This window comes from Rana temporaria, chromosome 7 (assembly GCF_905171775.1).
Source record: "Rana temporaria chromosome 7, aRanTem1.1, whole genome shotgun sequence".
NCBI classification, from domain to species: domain Eukaryota; kingdom Metazoa; phylum Chordata; class Amphibia; order Anura; family Ranidae; genus Rana; species Rana temporaria.
This window is the reverse complement of record NC_053495.1, coordinates 161,686,092-161,697,122: the sequence shown is the minus strand read 5'-3', so window position 1 is coordinate 161,697,122 and position 11,031 is coordinate 161,686,092. Positions and strand designations below refer to the sequence as shown.

Sequence of the window (11,031 nt, the reverse complement as noted above, 5' to 3'; positions counted from 1 at the left end):
ACGTACGCTTGCCCGTCGCAGTAAATTTACGCCGTTTCCGTAAGAGATATGCGGCGTAAAACTAAAGCTGCCCTCTAGGTGGTCTAGCCAATGTTAAGTATGGCCGTCGTCCCTGCATCGAAATTTGAAATTTAACGTCGTTTGCGTAAGTCGTCTGTGAATGGCGCTGGACACCATTTACGTTAACGTCGAAACCAATGACGTCCTTGCGACGTCATTTAGCGCAATGCACGTCGGGAAATTTTAGGGACGGAGCATGTCCCCGCCCCATTTGAATTAGGCGGGCTTGCGCCTGCGGATTTACGCTACGCCGCCGCAACTTTACAGGCAAGTGCTTTGTGAATCAAGCACTTGCCCATAAAACTTGCGGCGGTGTAACATAAATGTAATACGTTATGCCGCCACAGAGATGCGCCGATTCTACCTGAATCTGGCCCATGGTCTTTCAGAAGGTGGCATATTGCTCCCTGAACACACGTGAGCAAGCCCCAAACCACTTCTGAGACTCGATCCCAAGTGGATTCATGTTCAGAGGTGTTTACAAACCTGCTGCATATGTGAACTATCACTAATATTTAAAGAAATAGGCCCCACAGCACGAGTCAAACTACTCAGGAAAATGGTCATATTGAGCTGTGTGGTCTACGTTGTTTGGCCTGGATCAGGCCCATTGACTGCTTACTCCCTGAAGTAGCATAACCAGGTCTATACAGCATCCAGCTACTCTTTGAACAAGGTGGAAGCCACATGTTCTCTTACTTTTATCAAAGAAATGGTTGTCAAGAATGCACCTGTTTTAAAGATAACCATGAAGCAAGAAAAACCTTTGCATGGAAAACACTAAGAGGCAGTTTTTTTTTAATTTCTATGACATGTCACTTATTAAGCTGTTACAAGTATTCTATAAATGCTATTTATTATTTTACTACAATAAAACATTTTTTTTTATTATCAGAAACAATCTTTAAAACCGTGTCAATCAGTCTATATCACTTCTTACCTACAGCATTTACAATCTTACCATTGAGCTGGTTAACGAGGACATCCCATATTCACAGAGGCCACCTGATCAGCAGTCACTCTTTATGATGCAAGAAATGTGTGTTTCGCCTCTGGCGTGGTGTAAAGTCCGCCCTGTCTGCTTCTGGAGCCAGATCACCAAGTTCATGCACTATACGTACTTGCTCCTCGGGTCAGAGGTGGGTCTAAATGACCCTTATTGCACACAAGAGAATTACAACAGAAAGCATTCGATGATAATCTCCAACTTGCATAATGTGTGGATCTCTGTATACTGCAGAACTACATGAACCTACGTACATATCTATAATGCAGGCAATACACGTAACAAAACACAGCATCGTGAACAATAAAAAATAAATAAAAAGCAATTAGTTCCATGCTAAATGAACCATTTAATCCCCCCTCCAAAAAAAATAATAAAATTACCCCTTTAATCCTCCTCCTGCCAATTAACTTCTTACGAGTACAGAAGAAAACCCATTTGCTTTGCCCTGCATTGAAAATACACAGGTTCTCTTTAAAATTCCTACAGTCAGCAATGTTTATTCTCCTGAATGGTCTGTGTCCAGAGTCCTTGGCTTGTAACCCACTACATTGTGTATTGAATACTTTACAAATTGTATTTATAGAGTCAGCCAAATTCCAATTTCACAATATTAAATAATCAAAAGTGGGGAAATTAACTCTCAAAACCAACGGTTAAAGGGCAATTTACTGGAAAACGGCTACATCATTAGCCAAACCAGGATCCTCTGATCTGTGAACTATTGCACTGTAGCTGATCTACTAGTCCAGTGGCCTCAACTACCAGCCGGATGTGGCCTTTGCTTGCCCTTATCTGGTTCTTTGGTCACTAATCCTTCAACTAATATGAGGCATTATTCCTCCCACTATCAGCAAGGTTGAGTTTTTTTTTAATTCCTTTCACTGCGCCATATTCTGGTACATTGTAGGCGGGCGGCGCGTAAGCCATTTACACTACGCCGCCCCAACCTACAGGAGCAAGTGCTGTATTCCCCAAACACTTGCTCCGTAGTTTGGGGCGGCCTAGTGTATTTGGCCCGGCGTATCCCTGCGTAAATCCAAGGGGGCGGCTTCTATTTAAATTAAGCGCGCCCCCGATTCTAACGAACTGCGCATGCACCGGGCATAAAATAGCCCAGTGCGCATGCTCCTTTTCTCAGCGTAAAACGTCAAAACGACGTAAAGTCGTATTCAAGAACGACTTAGTAAAACGACGTACCCGACAGGAAAACACGACGTGGACCCGACGCCATACTTAACATGGCCTATGTGGGACTGGCGTAAGGTTACCCCTCATATAGCAGTGGTAACCTTACGCCTACGCAAACAACGTAAGCGACGGTTACGCAACGCAAATTCGTTCGGGAATCGGCGTATCAGGCTCATTTGCATAAACAAATGAGACCTGAACGTAAACGCCACCTAGCGGCCGGCGGAGTAATTACATTTAAGATCCGACAGTGTAAGTGACTTACACATGTCGGATCTTCAGTGTATCTATGCGAAAATTATTCTAAGAATCACTCGCATAGATACACTGGCCAAAAAAGAGAGATACGATGGAGTATCCTGAGATACTCCATCGTAACTTTACTCAGAATATGACCCACTGACACTAGTAGGGCCTTATTCCTCCCGCTGACACCGATGGAGCACCGTTTCTTCCATTGACACCAACGACCGGACATTATCTCTCCTTCTACTAACCACACATGCTTTGTACTTTTTTTTATCCCTACTGACCATGAAGCTTGGGGAATTGTTTACTCCCATTGATGCTGGGGCATTTTCTACCTACACTGACCATAGCCTGGCCAACCTAAAGTCTGAAGGACAGTAAACTGGCCCTTTGCTTAAAAAGTTTGGACTAGTCAGATCATGCAGTAACTCTAGACACAATTCTCATTATAAAATTTGACATGCTACTGGCAAGGAGATATTCTTGATTAGCAAAAAAATATGTTCTATGGATAGGCAGATATATTCATCCCACTTCTGAGAATTATAATTGAGAGGACCTACCTGAAAGCACAAGAATCAAAGCATTAATAATGTAAATAATACCAAATTATGGTTATACTCCAGCCAATTAGAAAAAAAAAATCTGCATTGTCTGGCAATGTATGCCTTTTTAAAGATTTTGTATGTATGTACCGTATTTATTGGCGTATAACACGCACAGGCATATAACACACACCCTAAGTTTAAGTTGGAAGTTTCAGGAAAAAATGTTCCACAACCCCCTGCGTATAACACGCAGGCAGTTTATTCTCTATTTTCAGGGTAAAAAAGTGAGTGTTATATGCCAACAAATACAGTACTTCCCTTAATAAAATCGAAATAATAATTTAAAAAAAAGCACCCTCTGTTAAAGGAAATATGTGATAGGCCAGTGCTAACTTTTTTTCTGAAATTGATAGTTGCCTGGCAGTCATGCTGATCAAATAGTTCAAGTACTTTCTTAATACATGAAGCGTTATCACGTTATTTTACTGGCTAAATATCAGTCCTAGGTCACCAACTCATAATACTGAAACCAGGGACAGCTAAGTATTGCCTCTTGGTTGGTAAAGCTCATCTCCTTGGCCTGCAAGTTGAAAGGGTTAGCTGTGCCAGGAGAATCACGGCACTCTTCACTAGAAGGGTCTTGACGTTGGAAGTGGCAGCAGGCCGAGGGTCTGAAACTATCTGCAAGGCAGATGACAATTGAGTTTGGCAGAGGCATCTGTTTTTTTTAGTCAGAATTGAGAAGGGTGTAGCATTACCCCTTCCCTATTTTGGCTAGTTAGTTCCCAGCTGTGCTGACCTGGAGCCATCAGGAAAATTGAATTCAAATACTTACCATAATTTTCCTTTTCTGACGACCTTCATGGCAGCACAGATCCCACCCAACTTGGTAGGATTAGTTACAGAATGCCGAGGTTGTAGGTGGGCTCAAATTTATATGAGTTAAGGCCTGGAGGGGCAGAACCTATACCCCAGCTGTGCTGCCATGAAGCTCATCAGGAAAGGAATTCAATTTTCCATTTTTCTTCTAAGACTGCCCTGTACTTGGCTCCATCCATCTTCCCATCAACTCTGACCAGCTTCCCTGTGCCTGCTGAAGAAAAGCATCTCCACAACATGATGCTACTACCACCACCACCATGTTTCAGGGTGGGCATGGTGTGTTCAGGGCAATGTGCAGTATTAATTTTCTGCCACACAGCGTTTTTCTTTTAGGCCAAAAAATAGGTTTTTTTTTTTGTACTCACCGTAAAATCCTTTTCTCTGAGTCCATGGACGGACACAGCTCCTTAAATCTTGACAAGTAGGTTATGTTCCCTGTTTACAGGAGAGGACTAGGCAGAAACGTTAGATCATGGGTCTTCAAACTATGGCCCTCCAGATGTTCAGGAACTACAATTTCCATCATGCCTAGTCATGTCTGTGAATGTCAATGTGTTACAATGCCTCATGGGATGTGTAGTTCTACAACAGCTGGCAGGCCATAGTTTGAGGATCCCTGCGTTAGATAATTAAATACATGTTACATTAACAGAGTTGAACAGCCCCGCTTAGGGGGCGGACCCTCCAGACATAACCCTCCTCACTGCAGCATGCAGCCTCAGTTCGTAACAAGCAGTACAAACCTAAAAAGGAGGGGTGGGAGCTGTGTCCGTCCATGGACTTTGTGAATCTGGCCTCTTTTCTCTAAGGATTTACGACGGCGTATCTCCAGATACGCCATCGTAAGTCCGAATGTGAGGCGTCGTATCTCGGCACCTGATTCAAAGAATCAGATACGCCAGAATTTGTCCAAGATACAACCGACGTAAGTCTCTAACGCCGTCGTATCTTAGGTGCATATTTACGTGGGGCGCTTCCATATATTTCCGCGTCGAATATGCAAATGAGCTAGATACGCCGATTCACGAATGTACTTGTGCCCGGCGTATTAAAATACGCTGTTTACGTAAGGCGTACGACCAGCGTAACTTTACCCCTCATAAAGCAGGGGTAAGTCATGTTAAGGTATGGACGTCGGAACAGCGTCGTATTTTACTTTGTTTGCGTAAGTCGTACGTGAATGGGGATGGGCGTAGGTTACGTTCACGTCGACTAAGCATTGAGCCGGCGTAACTTAGGGAGAAAATTCGACGTGATACTGAGCATGCGCCGTTTGTTAGGCGCGTCATTTACGTGGGGTTACAATTTATTTCCATACAACACACCCCCTACCAGCCTACTTTGAATTACACCGGCCCATTTACGCTACGCCGCCGTATTTTAGGGCGCAAGTTTTGTGAATACGGTACTCGCCTCTCTAAGTTACGGCAGCGTAGCGTATATGAAATGCGCTACGCCCGCCTAAACTTAAGCCATTCTTTCTGAATCTGGCCCAAGGATTTTACGGTGAGTACAAAAAAATCCTATTTTCTCTTATCGTCCATGGACGGACACAGCTCCTTAAATCTTGACACGTGGGACATACCCAAGCAGTGTAAAAAAACGAGGGGTGGGAAATATATCAATAAAACAAATTTTAACTTCACCCCAAAACAAGCAGAGCTCCTCAACGGAGGAGGTGCAACTTAAAACAGCCGCCGGCAAAAACTAGCGGCCAAAAAAAGCATCAGAAGATGCACTCACAGCAACCATGTAAATTCTGGAAAAAGCGTGAACGGACGAGCAAGTCTCCACCTCACACACCTGTGAGACCGACGCATGATGTCGGGAAAACAAAAACCGACGAGACCGCCAGGCCCTTTTGTGGACCAGACACCGACACAAAAAAAAGAGTCAGAACTCCGGAACGGAGCCGTAGCAGGCTGGTACACCCACAAAGCGCATACCACGCCTAAAGTATGAAAGGCAAACTCCATAGGATGCGCCAGCCAAGGACAGAAGGATGGAAGAACAATGTCCTTATTCCGGCGAAAGGCCGAAACCACCTTCGGAAGAAGGGAAGGTCGCAGGCGCACCACCTAATCCTTATGAAGGATCAAGCATGGCAGCTTGCAAGACAAGACCGCCAACTCAGAAACCCCTCTAACAGAGGTAAAGGCCACTAAAGGGGCCACCTGCGATAGTGTCAAGAGAAAATCTCTCTGTTTCCAAAAGGAAGGTTCCTGAAGAACCAAGACCACCAGAGTCAAAACTCATGGGGGGAATAGATGGGCCAAGAGGGGAAAGTATATGACAAACCCCCTGCACACAAAACGGGACCCACCAGGGAACAGGCCGCACCAAGGCTGAAATCTGCCCCCAAAACGGTGCTTTAAGCAATTTTTAGATCCACTCCAAGCTGTAAAAACAGCAGGACCCTGCACACCGAGTACGTCCATGGACATCACTCCATCCCTTCGCACCAAGAGATGTAGGCCTGCCAGGTGCAACGGTAGATCCTCCGGAAGAAAACTACCATGCCCTCAGCATTGCTGAGATGACCGAGTCGGACAGACCCCGGTCACTTAAAGTCTGGCTTCCAATAGCCATGTTGAGCAAGTCAGTGACTGTACAACAGGAGGAAGTATGGGACCTCAAGACAGAGAGACCAACCGCCAGGGTACCTCCGCTACCAGGTGCCCGATATCGGCGTACCAAGGACGCCGAGGTCAATCTGGAGCGATTAGAATCATCAGGATCACCTCAGCCTCCACTCTGTGGAGCAGCCGAGGAAGCAACTACAATGGAGGAATGGCAAAAAGTCGCCGATACAGACCCCACAGGGCCACCAGCGCGACTTACACATCTGTACCAGATCACTAGACCTGGCCACTAACTTTGACACCCTTGCGGTGGAGATGAGCGGCCAGGAGATCCATGCCCTGTGAGGCTCTCCTCCTGCAAGGGAGCCGAAACACCCCAAGCACAAAGTAGTCCACCTGCCGGTATACCTGATGGTAGACCGAAGCCACGGCCGTGGCATTGTCCGGCTGAAACCAGATCGGACGACCTTGCAACCGAGGAGAAGCATAGCCTGATTGCCTAAAACGAACGGTAGACAGCACCTGGTATTCCCAGGCGGTCTCCCACCCAGGCACTAGCCAGGCCCGACCCTGGGTAGCTACCGAGACCAGACGAGAGCGGGCACATTCAGGGAGGTGTGGCCGTAGATCCACGCAAGTCCAGAGACTCAGAGCCGACTGGACCCCCCCCAGGTTCACAACCCATCCGTCGTAAACACCAACCACTGGAAGGAAGAAACAACTTCCCGGACCGAAGAGTCAGGAATCTTCGTCACCAACTCAGAGAGACTCTGACTAGGTGGCGCACCGGAATCTGATGATTTCAGAGACAAGAGATTTTTACCACCTGGACAGAATTTCCCCTGGAAAACCCAAAAGTGGAACTGGGCATACAGTACTGCCTCGAAGGAGGCTACCCACAGGCCCTGGACCAGCAGGTGCCCAGAGAGAAGACCAATTTCTCCAGGGGAAGAAGGACCTTTGCCACCAAGGAGTCCGGATCAACCCTAAACGTTTAACACCCACCCAAATCTTCTGAGGGTCTGAATAGGAATAACACATCCACTAGGTCTGAGACAGAAGCTGCTCTCAGAAGAAAGTCGTCCAAGTAGCCAATGAGGCAAAGCCTCGCTGTCTCAACAAAGTTAGGATAAGTGCGAGCTCCCAGCTGAAAACCCATGGTGCTGACGCCAGATCAAAAGGGAGGGCCACAGGCTGACAGAGACCCTCTCATCACGAATCACAGAAAAAAACACTGACATGCGCAAAACGGGACATGCATGTATGCGTCCCTAATGTCCGAGGACGTCCCCCGGATGGAGCTCAGCTACCGCTGAACGAATGGATTCCATGCGGAACTACCCGACATTCACAAAAGGTATTCAGGGCCTGAGGCCCATAGAAAACCCCAAACCTCCCGTCTTGCAGGGAAGGTAAAATTACCCCGCAGCTTAGCAAGTCCCACATTGCCCAAGGCAGACCGACGGGCCGGGAGAGAAAGACACGAGGAAAGAACTTTGTTCTGTGGATAGGAGGAAATCCTATCTAGTACTCCGAAGAGACCACCTCGCAGACCCACTGGTCGGAGAGCAGGGAGGTTTCACCGAATTGTGAACCTGCAAGCCGCCCCTCCCACCTAGAGACAGGGAGGGAAGGCTACATACATTGGCAGGATTTGGGTGCCGGCGTGATCGGCTTACGCACCCAGGGACGGATTAGTTCCCCAGCTGGGCCTTTGACGGCCTGGGAGGGTTGCCCCTAAATAATAATAAACACAAAGTGTGTATGTATATTATGTAGGTGTATGCACACATGCCTTTGGAGGAAACCGGAGTAAACCCATGCAGACACAGGGAGATTGGAGTCGGTGTCCGGATTCAAACCAATGACCCTCTTGCTGCCAAGTAATGGAGGTAACCACTACACCACCATGTGCATAAAACCATTCTGAAACAGAAGCCCTGGATAACAAGGGCGCAGCATTCATCAAAGACCTATATGAGGCCCTGGACCAGCTGGTCCGCTAGCCTAATAATTATGGGAGAAATGCTCCTCCACTGTCTGGTTCAAAATGCTCACTCCGTGAGTTGTATACAGCACTAGGGGGGTCAGGACTACTCCAAGATGGCCGCCGAGTGTTCAGAACGTGGCCACAGGAAAATGGCCGACCGCAATGTAAGCTGTTCCATAGCGCGGCTACGACAAAATGGCCGCCAATAGGAGTTTTCAATGCAATTGAAAAACCTCCCAAAAAATTGCGCCAGCGCTGACTGAGACCCCAGAGTAGTGGCCACAATAGGCCGCAAGTCAGACCCCAGCATGGTAAACACTGAACGGGTCAGTACTTCGGATCTTCCATCAGTCAGATCCATACAAGCGAGAGTTCCCGCAATAGGGAGAGTGGTCACCTAGGGTCCACCACCGGAGAAGAAGCCCACCTTTTGAAAAGGCTCTCCTCAAAGGGGCACTAAACCGCCCGGCGGTGAGGGACTACAAAAGCCCTCAGCGGCTGTTCTCATTCCGCCTCTTAGAAATTATCAAAGAAAGGCACAGAAGGAAAAAACCTATACAGAGTGGTCTGATTTGTGTGATCCAAAAAAGACCGAGCCCTCAGCGGAAACCCAGCTGCACTATCCAGCTTAAGAGAGTCCCTTGCAGCAGTGAGAAGCGCACCCATAAATGCCTTATCCTGCTTTTTTTTTTTTTTTACTACCCAGGTACCTGGTCCATGGCTCCGTAACAGAGCATTCCCCAGGGGATAACGGGGGAAGGGGGCACTCTTTTACCACCCGTCCGCAGTACATCCCCACCCTGGCACAAACGTGTCCAGGACTAACAATAAAACCTCTGTGGGAATCCCAGGTGCCAACACCTGCTGCCACCACCAGCATGTTGGGGAAGGACCCAGATACTGACTCCAAATATTAATAATATTTACATAGAGTGTATTATAATATGCACACCTGTTCTTACAAATAAACAAAAACTCCTAGAGCCCTATTTAGGGCCTCTCACCCACTTGCTGCGCTGATCAGGGGTACCCAGGGGACTCGCCTCAGGAGGAGACTGCCCAGCGATGCCGTCCGCTCTCAGCACACAGTGTGTGAGAGGAAAAGAACCGTGATGTAACTGTGCGGCATCTGCAGGGACCTGTGTGCCAAATGGCGGCAAAATGCCGCGTTTAAACAGGAAAGGCCTCCTAGAGCTTTTTAACAGGGAAAAGCCCCATACAAAAAAGAAAAAACACAGGCCAGATAACACAGTCCCCTCAGGAAGGCCCCCTCCCCCCCTGACAGTGGTAATGTTAGCAATGCAGCAAGGGAAAAGGAGCAGGGAAGGGAGGAGAAAAGGACCCCCGAACCCCAGCCATACCAACCCACCGAAGCGGGAGGGACTTACTTACCTGTCCGAGCGAGGACTTGCTGACGCATTCCTGACAGAACTACAACCGCAATGGAGGTAGCTGTCGGCCCGGTCCACTGTGAGTGAGACAACACCACAGCCCAGTCACATGTGGACCTCGGAGCAAAGCTCACCGGCCACCCCAGGAGTCATGGGGTATGGCGTGGCAGACCCAGCCTCTTTGCAAAGGTGTGCCCACGCTTGCTGGTCGGACTGAGTAGACTACAAGGATCTATATTATCCAGGCTGTCTCTCAGCCGACAGTTGAAAGAAGATTCAAGAAAAAGTAAAGTAAAATAAAATAAAATTTCTCCTCAGGGCGCTGGGCCCAAAGGGAGCCATACGTCCTTCTCCTGAAACTGAGGTTTCATGCTGCAGTGAGGAGGGTTATGTCTGGAGGGACCGCCCCCTAAGTGGGGCTGTTCAACTCTGTTAATGTAACATGTATTTAATTATCCAACATGTTTCTGCCTAGTCCTCTCCTGTAAACAGGGAACATAACCCACTTGTCAAGATTTAAGGAGCTGTGTTCGTCCATGGACGATAAGAGAAAGTTCAATTTTGGTCTCATCTTACCAGAGCACCTTCTTCCACATGTTTGCTGTGTCCCCCACATGGCTTCTCACAAATTGCAAATGGGACTTCTTATTGCCACTCTTCCATAAAGGCCAGATTTGTGGAGTGCACGACTAATAGTTGTCCTGTGGACATATTCCCCCACCTGAGCTGTGGATCTCTGCAGCTCCTCCAGAGTTACCATGGGCCTCTTGGCTTGTTCTCCGAGTAATGCTCTCCTTGTCTGGCCTGTCAGTTTAGGTGGACGGCCATGTCTTGGTAGGTTTGCAGTTGTGCCATACTCTTTGCATTTTCAGATGATGGATTGGAACATTGCTCTGTGAGATGTTCAAAGCATTATCTTTTTTTTTTATAACCTAACCCTGCTTTCAACTTCATCCCTGACCTGTCTGGTGGGTTCCTTGGCCTTCAGGATGCCTTTTGTTCACTGAGGTTCTCTAACAAACCTCTGAGGGCTTTACAGAACAGCTGTATTTATACTGGGATTAAATTGCACACATGTAGACTCCATTTGGTGACTTCTGAAGGCATTTTTTTCCCCACTAAATTTTAGTTA

General features: G+C 47.4%; 1 pseudogene; it reads right to left on the bottom strand.

The window, feature by feature from the left end:
* Positions 1-7,028: 7,028 nt before the first annotated feature.
* On the bottom strand, positions 7,029-7,147 carry LOC120946456 (annotated as a pseudogene).
* Between the last annotated feature and the right edge of the window lie 3,884 nt (positions 7,148-11,031).